The following is a 15,790-nucleotide window of genomic DNA, read 5'->3' as shown; positions in this document are numbered from 1 at the left end:
GGTTTTTCAGGCAGAAGAAATAGTATACACAAAGACATGTATTCATGAATCGACATCATGCATCAGAAAATCCATGCTTCTTTGTGAGACATGATAGGGGAAAGAGAGAGTACTATGGGAGCGTCTAACAAGGACAGTGAAATGAGTCTGTGGGGAATAGCCACAATAAATTCCAGAGGAAATCACCTTCTGAATGATTTCTGAGACCTAAAAGATCTGTAGAAGTAAATTAAAAGACAGGGAGGAAATATTCCAGAGATAGAGCATAGCATGTATAAAGGCTTGAAGAGTGAGAGGAGAAGGTAGTGATGATACGCTGAAGGACTAAAAGTTCAGTGTGATTGGACCAGAGTACAGTGCAGGAAAGCAGTCTGAGGTGGGGAGAGGGGTTTATATGCTATGTTGGCATAAACATGATGAGGATCCATTAAAGACTTTATTGCGGAGGAAGAAATCAAACAAATTGGCATTTAAGATGGATCACTCTGGGAGCAGTGTAGGAGGCAGATTAGAGGAAGGCAAGGCTGAAGATGAGGTGCCTAGCTAAGAAGCTGCCATAATACTCAAATGATAATCCTAATGACAACTATGTATTATATGTACTATGTATATGTAGTATCCTATGTGTTGAACACCTACTATTTGTTAGGTACTTATGTAAAACATCTCTCATCTTCACAACACTTATTCTAGCTTCAGGTTACTGCTCTTTCCACTAAATTAGGTTTTGAGGAAGAATTGTGGACATACAATATGTTCAAGAGGTAGCATTGATGGCACTTGGTGCCTAATTGGAAGTGTGGAGTTCAGGATGTTGTATGGCTGGTTTCTATAAGCAAATAAGTTGCCTAGGATAATGGAAGTATTAGGGGTGTAATATAAATGATGACCCAATTGTTAACATTTCCATAGAATAAAGAGGAGTAATAAGATTTTGGAACACGGCAGTGACAAAGAAAGGGAGTAGGAAATATAGCCAAATAGCATACCTATTTGGAAGGATTTGTGTATGACAGATGAGGGAAGATAATGAAGAAGTGATACAGAATATGTTTATCCTGTAGTTACAGGGAAACATTATTGTTTTTACAGATTTATTTATGTTTTGATTGACATATAAAATTGTATTTACTGTGTACAACATGATAAGTATATATACATTGCAGAATAATTAAATCTAGCTAATTCGCAAATGCATTACCTCGCATGGTTAACCTTTTGTGATGAGAACACTTGACATCCACTGTCAGCATTTTTCAAGAATACAATATATCATCATTATTGTCAACTAGTCACCATGCTGTATAATAGATCATTTGAACTTATTACTCCTAATTATAAATATGCATCCTTTGACCAACGTAATGTTTTTTTAAAGTGAATGACATGACAAGAGAATTTGTGATAACACAAGTTGCTGAACCCCAAAATGAATAACAGTTCAAACATGATAGAAGTGTATTTCTTGCTTCTTAAAATTCAAAGCAGGTGTTCCCCATTGACAAGCAGCTCATTTCCAAGTGGTGCAACACATGGTTTTCTTTTTTTTTTTTTAATTTTATTATTATTATACTTTAAGTTTTAGGGTACATGTGCACAACGTGCAGGTTTGTTTCAAGACCACTGTGCTTATTTGTATTAAGTCAGTAGAAGATGAAAGAGCACGACAGATTGTATATGGGAGGTATTTATAGACCAGGCCTTGAGTGGCATACTCATTTCTACTGACGTTACTTTAACTAGAATGAGGTCACATGGACATGGTGGGAAAATAAACATTACCAAGAAAATGAGAAAGTGGATTTGGTGAACAGTTGGCAAGTGTTTGCCAATCCCAGGCTTTTTTTAAATTAAAATCCCTGGTTGCATTCTGGAAGATAAATAGACAGAAATACCAGTTAGCAGACCTTTTCATAGTCCAGGAAAGAATGACAGAAGTCCAAGAAAAGGCAGTGAGAAGTGAGAGTGGAAGAAGAAGGGCAAGTATGATGAGAGAGGTTTTCAATAGAACTTGAAGTCCAACTGGATATAGGGTATTGAGGAAAAAGGTGCATGGAGAATGTGCCTGACATATTCTCCCTGGATACTGAGTGAATTATTAATGACAACAACCACCACAACAAAAACTCACTACAGGAGAAGAAGGAGATATTTTGGAGAGAGGAGGGGATAGTTAGAGAGTTTACATACCTTGGGGATTTGCTATATGCCACCTATTGTGCTAGTTGCTTCACATGTATTTGTTTCATTTAATCCTCACAGCAATGTTCATGGGTATATACTACAGAAGCATAATATAGCATGGTTATTAAGAAGGTGGGTTCTGCAGTAAGACTGCTCCTGGTCCTTCCTCTGTAAAATGAGGCAAATCATAACAATGCCTGCCTCATAGGCCATTGCAGGAGGTAAATGCGATAAGGCATGTAAATTGCTTGATATACTTCTTGGCATTCTGTGAAGTGTTTTTATTTTTATTGTTAATATCCCTATTTTTACAGTTAGTAAACTGAAGTTTCAATAGAGCAAACTCACACCACCAATAAGTGGCAGAGCTGGTATAGAGACCCAAGTCATCATGCTAGTGAAAACCTTTTTTCCCCTTTACAGCACATCATTTCCTCTAATAAGGAAAGGTGTGGGCTATCAATTTTAAATAACGAATCTGAGGTGGACATGACAAGCTGCAGTTGGAAATGCAGGTCTGGAACTCAGGAAAAGTTTGACACAGTGGGATTTTGTAAAACTGAATACATTGCACAAAATGTCAGCTATGGGTTATGTTACACAGTAATAGTGTCCTACATTTAGCTCAAAGGAAATAGGCACTAGTTTCTCCATGTTTAATAATCAAGAGGAAAGTGGTGCTCTGAACCAGTTAAGTGAGGGTTGCTATCATATTAAGACCATGAAATTTTTTATTGTATGACTGAGTCAGTTTTATGTGCTTTGAATATTCCGAAGACAAACTATGTGAGGGCTAAATTCTGCATGTTAGGAACCCTCCTCCCACAAACTTCATCAGTAAAATTCTTCTCCTACTTATTTAGATGCAAATGGCTTGCACTTGTGTTTTCATTATAGAATCTGCCTCTGAAATGGCCAGGAACCAGGGAAAGATTTGGGCCAGACTGTTAGTTGTATAGGATTTAACATAATCAGATCAACCAAGCATTGATAGCTTGTTTCACACAGTCGTTTTTTTGTAATGGCTTTTGCTCTAGGGGATTCCACCTGTAGTTCCTTATTCATTTAGCTAGCAACTGACTCACAGAGCCACACGTAGTGAATCTCACTCTAATGAACAGCAGTAAGAGCATAGAAGAGATGGAGTGGTTCATTTTGGGCTCTGAGAAAGCTTACAGTGAGGTGAGAAGGAAATAATAGTGTAAGTCCTCAGTCAATCCCAAATTACTCTGTGCACTTCATGCAAGGACATCAACTCCTGCCCTTCAAGAGCTCATATCTTAGGAGGAAAGACAGGGCACATCATTCACTATACTATAAGGCATAATGGAAGTTTCACACAAAGCTAACAGTGAAGTGCTATGTGCTAAAAATTACAGGATTCACTGAAACTTGGGGACATGAACCCAGATGTGTGGCAGGGCTTCACAGGGGAACTAACATTTGAGCTGGAAGGTGGGAAGGAAAAAAGTATTCCTGAGAAGTTTCCTCACATTTACTTCATTTTTGCCAGTTCCATGTGGAAATCATGGCCTTGAAGTAACAAGGGCTGCCTTTATTCTCCAAGCAAGAAACTGGTCTCCAGGCAAATTGAGTCCTTTTAAAAGTTCATTCTAACAGAGGGATTTATAGGTCAACATAAGTGTCCCTCTTGTTCCAAAGAACCCAGCTATTTTAGATGCTACCCCTAGACAGAGTAGAAACTCTGTTGGAATAAACATCAGAGAAGGAATTAAGAGCCACGGGTGTGAATCCCAACTTTGGAACAGATCAGCAGTGTAACCATGGGCAAGGCATTTCTCTTCTCTGGGTCTCAGTCTCTTCTTTTGGGATACATTGCTGAAAATACCTGCTCTGCCTATCTCACAGAAATATTTATTAAATCAGGAAACAGCTGTCAACCATCTGCTATGTGCCAATTGCCACACCAGCGATGGGATTACAATGATGAGGAGACCACTCTCTCAAGTTGCTTATAGTCCTGTGCAGAAGAGAGAGAGCTAAACAGACACTAATAATCCTATGTGGTAAGGTCTAAGACTGTTGTCCAAAGAGCTCTTAGGTTGCTGTGAGCTGGAGGAAACCACAATACTTGTAGGGCACAGACAAAGCATCATGGAAGAGGGAATATTTGAGAAAAGACTTGAAGGAAATACGTTGTGCATATAAAAAGGAAAGGGTATTCCAGGCAGGAAAAAAATGTATGAAAAGACACAGATACATGAGAGTTTTGTTTTGTAAAATTATAAGTTTTTACAGATGGCTGGAGAAAGGGGGAAAGCGTGTCAGAAAATGAGGTTGGAGCTACACCTCTGAGATAATTGTTAAAACTCAGATGTGCTCCCTCTGAAGGCTAAATGGAGCAGTAAAGTGGTGGCCCTCCTTCCTGTGTACTGAGCTTCTTGTCTATAGCTTGAAGATTTAATGGGACACCTCAGACAACTGGCATTCTTGTGACTAATGTGCTGCTTGGTTTGGGTGTTTGGTGGTAGTATATTTCAAGTGACTCATGCTGTACTGATAATGGCTATTAATGATTTGTTATTCTTTCTTTTTCACTATAAATCCCAAATCCTGCCCTTTACTCCATTATTATAGAAATAGCTGGCCTGGCACCTCAACTGCTCCTGAAGCAGTGTTATCTGTCCTTAGAGAGAACATTCCTAAGAGTTCAGAACAGGTTGTTCCACTTCGAGAAGGCCTAATTGACAGATTGCTTTCAGTACGGCTCATACTGAACTCCAGAGCCCCTTGTCTCCTAGAAAGTTCAAACTGTTCCCTCCTACCTTATACTTAAACACATTGATAGCCTCACTGAACAACCAGTACATATATTCAATAAACTTTAGATTTTTAACCTTTAGGATTCTAGTTAGTGTGGGAACCTTTTTTCTCTAACCTTATTTATGTTTTTCTCCTATTTTATGCTCTTATTTAAAAAATAATCAGTATTCTATGTGCAAAAATCTAAGAATGATTTGATATTTTTCTGTGGGGCAGTTAATTTAGGTGACTCATTTTCATTCAATTAATTTTGCAGATTTTTAAATTCTTTAATTGAGATATAGCTTGCATATTTTAAAGTATACAAATGTTATGTGTATACCTCCACAGTATTCTGGGAAAGGAATATGGGCTAGAGGTTGCTGCATTAGAAGGGTAAAGTAATGGAGAAGTAGCTTATGATAACCAGAACCTCACTTTCCAGAAGTGTCACTCTCCCTGGGTCGAAGGCAGATGGGCACTGTCTTAATCCATTTGAACTGCTATAATAAAACACCTTAGACTGGGTAATTTATAAACAACAGAACTTACTTCTCACTGTTCTCGAGGTCAGGAAGTCCAAGATCAAGGCTCCAGTACATTCAGTGTCTAAAGGCTGCCTCTCTGCTTCAAATATGGCAATTTTTTGCTGTGTCCTCACATGGCGGAAGAGACTAACATTTTCCTTTAGGTCACTTTTATAGGGCCAGTAATCCCATTCAAGAGGACAGAGCCCTCATGACCTAATCACTTCTCTAATGCCCCATCACTTAATACTATCACATTAGTGGTTATATTAAAATTTCAACATTTTAATTTCAGGGGGACACAAACATTCAGACCACAGCAGGCACTGAGGACATGGATGTAATAGTTTGAGTTGGAAAATTTTCTCATTGGGTTAATGTGTTGCATGGATTTCCATCTAAAAGCAAATGACTTACATGTGTGTTCAATCTAATTCAGGAGACGAGACATATGTACCAGCAAAAATATCCTTAATATGCAAAGCACTGTATAATAAATGCAAAGTAAATACTGGCTTTTGTATCAATGGTATAATAAAATGTTAAAAATCAGCAAATCATACAGTAAGAATAATCTCTGATATGTTTGCTTGTTTTGAAAATGTACTTAGGTATTTCCAATAAAGATGAGATAAGGGCACCAAATAGCCAAGTCACTAATTTGTCTCAGTTCCAAAGGTATAGAAAGAAATTATTTACCCTGTGACTTTTAGTCAATAGCAGGGATTTTGAACCCAATGAGATGGCATAGCATAATTGCTGGACCAAATGTTTCAAATGACCATATGCAGTCTATGGTTTACTGCTTGCTTCATTTCCCCTCCCTCCTTCAAGACTCTGATACATATACCTTCTGCCTGAGATGTGTGGAGAGTCAGTGGAAAGACGTGAACCCAGTATGCTGAATCTCAGTTGTTAGACTTCTTGTCTTCCCTAGATACCATCACTCCCTTTGTAGTATCATCCAGTCTTAGGGCTTCAGTTAGCATCTGCAAGGTGTTAGCTAACAAGACACAGAAAACTGAAGGAACTTACACGTAGCTACTACTACAAGCTGGGTTCATGGTGGACCTGGGTTTTAAATCTGGCAGTCTGGCTTTGGAATCCATGCTCTATTTTTAATAAATAAATAAAAATAATATGTATTTATGGCATACAACAGAATGTCTTGATATATTTATACATTGGGGAATAGCTAAATCAAGCTAGTTTTCATATGCATTACCTCACATCTCAATTTTTGTGCTGAGAACGTGTAAATTCTGCTCTCTTACGATTTTTAAATATATAAAACACTGTTATTAACTATAGTCACCATGTTGTACAATAGATCTCTTGAATTTATTTTTCCTGTGTAACTGAAATTTTATATTCTTTGACCAACATCTCCTCAGTCCTCCTACTTCCTGGCCACCATTCTACTATCTTTCTGAGTCCAACTTTTATACACTCCACATATAAATGAGATTGTAGAGTATTTGTCTTTCTGTGTGTGGCTTATTTTGCTTAAGATAATGTCCTCCACATTCATCCATGTTGTCGCAAATGGCAGGATTTCCTTTACTTCTAAGGCTAAGTAGTATTTTATTGTGTATATATGCCACATCTTTTTATCCATTTATCCACCAAGGAATGCTTACATTGATTCCATATCTTGGCTATTGTGAATAATGCTGAAATAAACATGAAAATGCAGATATTTCTTCAACATATTGATTTCATTTCCTTTGGATGCATGTACACACAGTAGTGGGATTGCTGGGTTATATGGTATTTCTATTTTTAATTTTTGAGGAACCTCCATACTGTTTTTTATAATGGCCGTATGAAAGAGTTCTCTTCTCTTCACATTCTCGCCAACACCTATCTTTTATCTTTTTGATAGTAGCCATCCTAACAGGTGTGAGGTAATATCTGATTGTGGTTTTGATTTGAATTTCTCTGATTATTTATGAAGTTGAGCCTCTTTTCATACATCTATGACAAATACTTATTCAGATCCTTTGCCTATATTAAAAATTGGGCTGTTTGTTTTCTTGCTTTTGAGTTGAGTTCCTTATGTATTTTGAATATTAACCCTTTATTTGGTAAATAGTATGCAATATTTTCTCCCGTTCCATAGATTATCTCTTCACTATGTTAACTGTTTCCTTGGATGTGCAGAAGCTTTTTAGATTGATGTAATGCCATTTGGCTATTTTTGCTTTTGTTGCCTATGCTTTTGGGGTCATTTACAAAAAATATCATTGCCCAGGCCAGTGCTGTTGAGCTTTCTCTCTCTGTTTTCTTCTACTAGTTTTATAGTTTCAACTCAAAATATTTTGAGTTGACTTTTGAGTATGGTGTAAATGGGGTCCAATTTTATTCTTTTGTATGTGGATATCCTGTTTTCCCAACACCATTTATTGAAGAGACTGTTCTTTCCCCCACAGTGTGTCCTTGGCATCTTTTACGAAAACCAATTGACTGTAAATGTGTGGATTTATTTCTGGGCTCTCTATTCTGTTCCGTTGGTCTATGTGTTTGTTTTTGTGTTAGTACCATGCTGTTTTGATTACTATAGAAATCAAATAGTGCAATGCTTTGTTCTTTTTGATTTGTTATTTTTGCTTAAGATTGCTTTCACTATTTGGGGACTTTTTTGGTTCCATACAAATTTTATGATTTCTTTCTATTTCTGTGAAAAATGTCATTGAATTTTTTTATAAGGACTGCATTGAATCTGTAGCTCACTTTGGGTAGTATCAATATTTTAACAATATGAATTCTTTCAATCCATGAACACAAGATGATTTTCAATTTATTTGTGTCTTCTTCAGTTTCTTTCATCGACGTTTAGTGTATACATCTTTCATCTCTGAAAATGTTAAATTTATTCTCAAGCATATCTTTGTAGCTATAGTGAATTGGATTATTTTCTTGATGTATTTTTTAAATAGTGTGTAGAAATGTTACTGATTTTTGCACGTTGATTTTGTATCCTGCAACTTTACTGAGTCCATTTATTGGTTCTGACAATTGTTTGTTGGGGTCTTTAGGATTTTCAATATATGTAATCATGGGATATGCAGACAGAGACGATTTAATGTCTTCCTTTCCTATTTAGACGTCTGTTATTTCTTTCCCTTGCCTAATTGCTCCAGCTACAAAACCCCAAAGACTCTACCAAAAGACTCCTAAATTTGATAAATGAATTCAGTAGTTTCAGGATACAAAATCCACATACAAAAATCAATAGCATTTCTATATACTAGTAATGATCAAGCTAAGAAAACAAGTCAAGAATGCAAGCTCATTTACAATAGCTACATAAAGTATGTAGGAATACATTTAACCAAGGAGGTGAAAGATCTCTACAAGGAAAACTACAAAACACCAATGAAAGTAATTGTAAATGACACAAAGAAATGGGAAAACATCCCATGCTCATGCATTGGAAGAGTCAAAATTGTTAAAATGACCACACTATTCAAAGCAATCTAGAGATTCAGTGCAATTCCTACCAAAATACCAATGTCATTTTTTTCACAGAATTAGAAAAAAAATCTTAAAATTAACGTAGAACCACAAAAGAGCACAAAGAGCTGAAGCAATCCTAAACAAAAAGAACAAAGCTGGAGGCATCACATTACCTGGTTTCAAATTATTCTACAAGGCTATACTAACCCAAACAGCATGGTATTGGTATAGAAGTAGACAAATTGATCAATGGAAAATATTAGAGAATCCAGAAATAAAGCCTCATACCTACAGCCAATCGATCTTTGAAAAAATCAACAGAAACATACACTGGAGAAAGGACACCCTGTTCAATAAATGGTACTGGGAAATTTGGGTTGCAATATGCAAAAGAAGGAAATTGGACCCCTATCTTTTACCATATACAAAAATTTACTCAGGATGGATTAAAGACTCAAATGTAAGATCTGAAACTATTAAAATACTGGAAGAAAATCTAGAAAAACTCTACTGATCATTGGCCTTAGCAAATAATTTATGACTAAGATCTCAAAAGGAAGTGCAATGAGAACAAGAATAGAGAAATGGGACTTAATTAAACGAAAAATACTTTTGCAGCCGGGCACGGTGGCTCACGCTTGTAATCCCAGCACTTTGGGAGGCCGAGGCGGGCGGATCACGAGGTCAGGAGATCGAGACCACGGTGAAACTCTGTCTCTACTAAAAAATACAAAAAATTAGCCGGGCGTGGTGGCGGGCACCTGTGGTCCCAGCTGCTCGGGAGGCTGAGGCAGGAGAATGGCGTGAACCCGGGAGGCGGAGCTTGCAGTGAGCCGAGATCGCGCCACTGCACTCCAGCCTGGGCGACAGAGCGAGACTCCGTCTCAAAAAAAAAAAAAAAAAGAAAAAAGAAAAATACTTTTGCACAGCAAAAGAAATAATCAACAAAGTGAATTGACAGCCTGCAGAGTGGGAGAACATATATGCAAACTATGCCTCCAACAAATAAATGATATCCAGAATCTATAAGGAGCTTAAACAAGTCAACAAGGAAAACAAAAATAACCCCATTAAAAAGTGGGCAAAGGACAAGAACTGACATTTTTCAAAAGAAGACATACAAATGGCCAATAAACATATGACAAAATGCCCAACATCACTAGTTATCAATGAAATGCAAATTAAAACCACAGTGAGATACCATTTTCCACCAGTCAGAATGGCTGTTATTAAAATGAAAAAACAAACAATCAGACAAAAAAACAGATGTTGACAAGGATGCAGATAAAAGAGAATGCTTACACACAGTTGGGAATGTGAATTATCATAACCTCTATGGAAAACAATATGGAGATTTCTCAAAGACCTAAAAATAGTAGCTCTATTTGTTTCAGTAGTCTCACTACTGGGTATCTACACAAAGACAAAGAAATCATTATATCAAAAAGGTATTTGTACTTGGATGTTTATCGCAGCACTGTTCACAATAGCAAATATATGGAACCATCCTAAGCGTCCATTAATGGATGATTGGATAAAGAAAATTATATATATATATGTATATATATAATGCTATATATATGTATATATATAATGCTATATATGTATATATATGTATATATATAATGCTATATATATACGTATATATATAATGCTATATATATGTATATATATAATGCTATATATGTATATATATAATGCTATATATATGTATATATATAATGCTATATATATATATATATATATATATATACACAATGTTATACACACACACACACACAATGGAACACTATTTATCAATAAAATAATGAAATTATCTCTTTTTCACCAACATGGATGCAATTGGAGGCTGCTACCTTACGTGAAACAACTAAGAAACAGAAAGTCAAATACTGCATGTTATCATTTATAAGTGGGAACTAAATAATGTATACACATCGACATAGAGAGTGGAATAATAGACATTGGAGACTTCAAAGGGCAGGAGAGTAGGAAGGGGTGAGGGAAGGGAAATTAACCTAAATGGCACAATCTACATTATTCGGGTGATAGTTACACTAAAAACCGTAATTTCACCACTTTGTAATATATCTGTGTAACAAAATGGCACTTGTACCCCCTAAATCTACAAATAAATTAATAAATGGCTAAGGTGAGCATACTTTCTAAAAAGAAAAAAAAAGAATCCATGCTCTTAAACACTGTGCTATAAGGCTGATATTGATTTGTTTAAAATAAGAACTTTTTGAAGTATAATTTACATATTATAAAATTTATTTTACATGTACAATTCAATGATTTTTAGTAGATTTATAGAATTGTGCAACTATAACCAAAATTCAAGTTTAGAACATACTATCACTTCCAAAAATCTCTCTACAAATTTGTAGTAACACTCCGTTCTCACCCCAACACCAGTCGACTAGTAATGTACTTTCTGTCTCTATAGATTTGTCTTTCTTGGACATGTCATGTGAATGGAATCATACAATGTGCGACATTTTGTGTCTGGCTATTTTCACTTAGCATAACACATTTGAGATTCATCCATGCCATTGTGTGTATTCCTTTTTAATTGATGATTAACATTCCATTGTATAGATATACCACATCTTGTTCATCCATTGACAATAATGGACATTTGGGTTGTTTCCACCTTTTAGCTATTGTGAATAAAGCTGCTATAAACAGGTCTTTCTTTGGACATATGTTTTCATTTATCTTTGTTAGTGAATAATTAGAGTAATTAAAGTAAGAATTAGAGTAAAACCACAGGGTCTTACGGTAAGCTTATGTTAAACTTTTTAAGAAACTGCCAAAATATTGTCCAAAGTGAGATTTCCATCCACCATAATTTATGATCTTATGGTTTTTTTCCAAATCCTTGTCAACATTTGAAATTGTTGATCTTTTTTATTTTAGCCATTTTAGTGTGCATGTAGTAGTATCTCATTGTAGTTTTAATTTGCATTTCTTTAATGACTAATAATGTTGAACATCTTTCCATGTAGCTAACAGAATATCTCATTTGCATATATATATATACACTTCTCATTTTCACATTAGGTTGTTTTTCTTCTCATTATTGAGTTGTAAGGGTTATTTATGTATTTTTAATGCAAGTCCTTTATCAGATGTATGTTTCACAAATATATTCACTTTCTTTGTGCCTTGTCTTTTCATTTTCTTAAAGGTATCTTTTGACAAGCAAAAGCTTTGAATTTTTATGAAGTCTAATTTATCACATTTTTTCTTGTATGCATCATGATTCTGGTGTCTACCTAAGAAATCTTTGTGCAACTCAAGATAACAAAGATTTTTCTCCTATGTTCTCCTTTAGAAATTTTAGCTCTTAAATTTCGGTTTATGATCCATTGTTAGTCGATTTTTGCTTATGGTGTGAGGTAACAGTCTAAGTTCATATCTTGCACTTGTATATTAAATTCTCCTGGAAACATTTATTGAGAAAGCTATTTTTTTTCTCCACTGAATTGCTTGGCACCTTGGTCAAAAATCACTTGACTATAAATATCAAAGTTTATTTCTGGATTTTCTATTTTTTTCCATTAGTCTATATTATAATATTTAGGCCAAAACTGCACCCTGTTGATTACTGTAGCTTTAAAACTGGAAAGTGTAAGTACTCATGATTTTTTTGGAAAGATGCTTTGGCTATTCTAGATCCTTTGTATTCTCATATAAATTTTAGAATCAACTTGCCATTTTCACAAAAAGAAAATCTTCTGGGATTTTGAAAGCGCATGTGTTGAATATATAGAGCAATTTGGAGAAAATTGCCACCTTAATGCTATTAGGACTTCTAAATTTGTGAACACGGAATGTCTGAACATGTCACCTTCAAATAAAGACGGTTTTGATTTTTGCTTTCCAATCATTCTCTTATATTCTTTTGCTTGCCTAATTATTTAGACAGCTTTATTGAAATATGATTCACATGTCACACAATTTATCTTCTTGAAGTGTATAATTAAATGATTTTTAATATATTCACAGTTGTGCAACCATCACCAAGATCTAATTTCAGAACGTTTTAGTCACCTCAAAAAAGAAACTCCATACCATTAGCAGTCATTCCCCATTTCTTTTCTTCTTTGACTGGCTAAATTCTTCAATAAGAAGTTGAATAAGGAAGAAAAAACATCCCTGCTTGATCTTAGGGGAAGTATCTTAGTCTTTCACTATTAACTATGATGCTAGATGAGGGTTTTTAGTAAGTGCCGTTTATCAATTGAGGAAGTTGCCTTCTATTCCTAGATTTTTGAGAGTTTTTAATCATAAAGCAGTTTTAGACTTCATCTTCCTGGTTTTGTTTTTGACCTCCTTTAACTTTTTCTCTATAAAGTTGTCATAATTTTAAAATGTTAGTTTGATCAAGTTACCCTCTGCTTAAAATCCCACAGTGCCTCTATATTTCACTCATAGTGAAAGCAAAAATATCCAGGAGCCCTTATACTATCTAGCTTATGCCCCATAGTTTCCTCTTTGAACTCATCTTCTATTACTCTTCCCCTTGATCTCTACAAGACAGCCGCAGTAGCCTAGTTGCTATTTCTTGAGCACACTGGGCACACTTCTACCTCAGGGCCTTTGCATTGTTACCCCTTCTAACTTGAATGCTCTTTCCCCAGGTTTCTACAAGGCTCATTCTCTCATCTGCTTCAGATTGTTGCTCAAATGTCACCTACTCAGTGAGGGACCTGCTAAACACCCTATTAAAAATTGCAACTCCTTCCAAAGCATGGTAAAATGAGAGTAATAACTGAAGTATGTATGTGGGGGAGAAGGGTGCAGGTGCAGGGCCAAAAAGGTCGTCAGATTTTCATTTGTATCCTCATCTCCCAAAGAAGGGGCTTCCTGGATTGCCTCTTACTTTGTATCTGATCTTTGCATAAAGAGCAAAGCAGGCTAACCCCTGTATTGCAACCATAGTTCTATGATCTGAATGCCACATTTTCAGGGAATTCTGACCTTTTTTGAAAAGCTCACTGAAAACTGCTAGCAAAAATATAACCAGACTTAGTAGAGCTTCACAAATGAATCCATGAAGAGGGAGAAAGGTTGGAAAAGGAGAGAGGACATGCAATTTTTACAGGGTTTGTTTATTTTGCTGATCTGAAGTCAGAGGCAACCATGTCACTTAAAGGCTCTGATTCTGCCCCAGCTTTCTCTTTGAAATTATTTTCTATGTTTAGTAAAGATAGTAATGATGATAGTGATAATCCTCTGGAGTAGATAAAGACTTTGATTTCTTTTTTTCTAATTTGTGCTTCCTACCACCCTATAAATCCCTGATGTTGTTAAATGAATAAATGTTGAGTGGATGGATGGGTTATGTAAGGGAAGGGGATATTGTCTCTATTTCATTTTATAGGTGAAGGAACTAAAGTTCCCTTGGATATTTACAAAATTTCCGATGAGTCTTGGACAAAAGCTGAATTCTGAAGCTAGCCTGCAATACTCCACCAATCTGACTTTTATTCTTAAGGCATGAAAGGGGTTTCATGACTCAAAGAACCAGACACAAGAGAAATGTATTTCACTGAAAAACATGCTGCTTGTGTTGGATACTGAAAAGATTCCATGAGAATTTAATAAAGAAAATTGTGTTCCTTTTCTCCACTTATATTATTGTTTCCAAGATAACTGCCTCTTACGAGTAATGCCAAGGGGAAATTACTTTATGTCTAGCCAGCAGTTCTGGGGACATGGAGAATAAGACCACAACAAATAGACTATCAAAGCAGGATGCAAAGGTAGTGATTTCTGATTAGGGGCAAAACTGATTTATAATAACTTTTCTATCTTTCTTCCCATCCACTTCTTGCTCAACCCACCTAAGCACAGAGGAGAGAGAAAAAGCAAATGTTTGTAGGGGCAAGGTACTTCATAAACCAAATTATGTTGTGCTCTTTTCATTAGTTCTTAAACATGTCAATGCTGTCTGATCTTCTTGCCCTCCTTATCTCCCTTCACATATTGACATAGGATTGTCAATATCCCTTCGAGTTTTTTCTGCAACAGAAAGCACTCTGACTGTATTCAGGCTAATGTACTCAACTCTTGCCCTGTGTCAATGGTTAACTGCATATGTGAGGGTTCGCTTTCTCTTCCTATAACAAACAGTGGTTACTATGAGGGCAACGATTGTAGCTTGTGCCTCTGGTTCTTCCTTCTTTTCTTAGTATCTTCCCATGACTACCTTATACAAAGAACATACTTGCTCAAAGATAACTAGAGCATCTCTCATATGACTTAAAGATTACTGAGGACCTGAGGAGACCGTTACCCTCAGAGGAATGGAAAATCGCTAGTGTAGAAAGAACACCAGATTTGCACTGCAGCTCTCCAGGTTGTGTGACTTGAGAAACTCACTTTAACACCATGAATTCTTATTTTTGAAATAAAGATGATAATAACGTCTGCAATATGTCCCTCACAGGGTCACGATAGGGAGCAAATGAGGTAAATAGAATCCTTAGTTCCAGGCAACCAGGGTCCCTACATCACAAATGTTAGCAGTAGGCCTGAGTGGAATTACTGATGGGAATGTTCTTTAGAAGTTGTAACATGCCGTGAGCATCTCATAGGTTATTAGCAATGATCATCATAATGATAACAATTATACATTGAACCTTCCATGCCTTCATAGACACATGGATGTTTGTAATTTGACAAGAAATATCTCCTGGTATCTCACTCTCATTAACCAGAGAAAAACTGTTAAGCAGCGATAGCCTGCGGATATTTTCTTGTTAAGATCTTGCTTCCTAACACTGTTACAGTAGCACTGTGATGTGAAGAGTGAGAAAAGGAGATCCCACACATGGGATCCCTTG

General features: G+C 36.0%; 1 protein-coding gene across 1 annotated transcript in view; it reads left to right on the top strand.

Moving 5' to 3' along the window:
* GABRA3 (gamma-aminobutyric acid type A receptor alpha3 subunit) overlaps positions 1 to 15,790 on the top strand; it is a 269,212-nt gene that overhangs the window by 191,244 nt on the left and 62,178 nt on the right. The gene's annotated exons all lie outside the window — the stretch shown is intronic.

The sequence above is a fragment of the Nomascus leucogenys genome, chromosome X (assembly GCF_006542625.1).
Source record: "Nomascus leucogenys isolate Asia chromosome X, Asia_NLE_v1, whole genome shotgun sequence".
Lineage (NCBI taxonomy): Eukaryota > Metazoa > Chordata > Mammalia > Primates > Hylobatidae > Nomascus > Nomascus leucogenys.
Note: the sequence above shows the minus strand (reverse complement) of the source record. Positions and strands in the feature narration are given on the sequence as shown.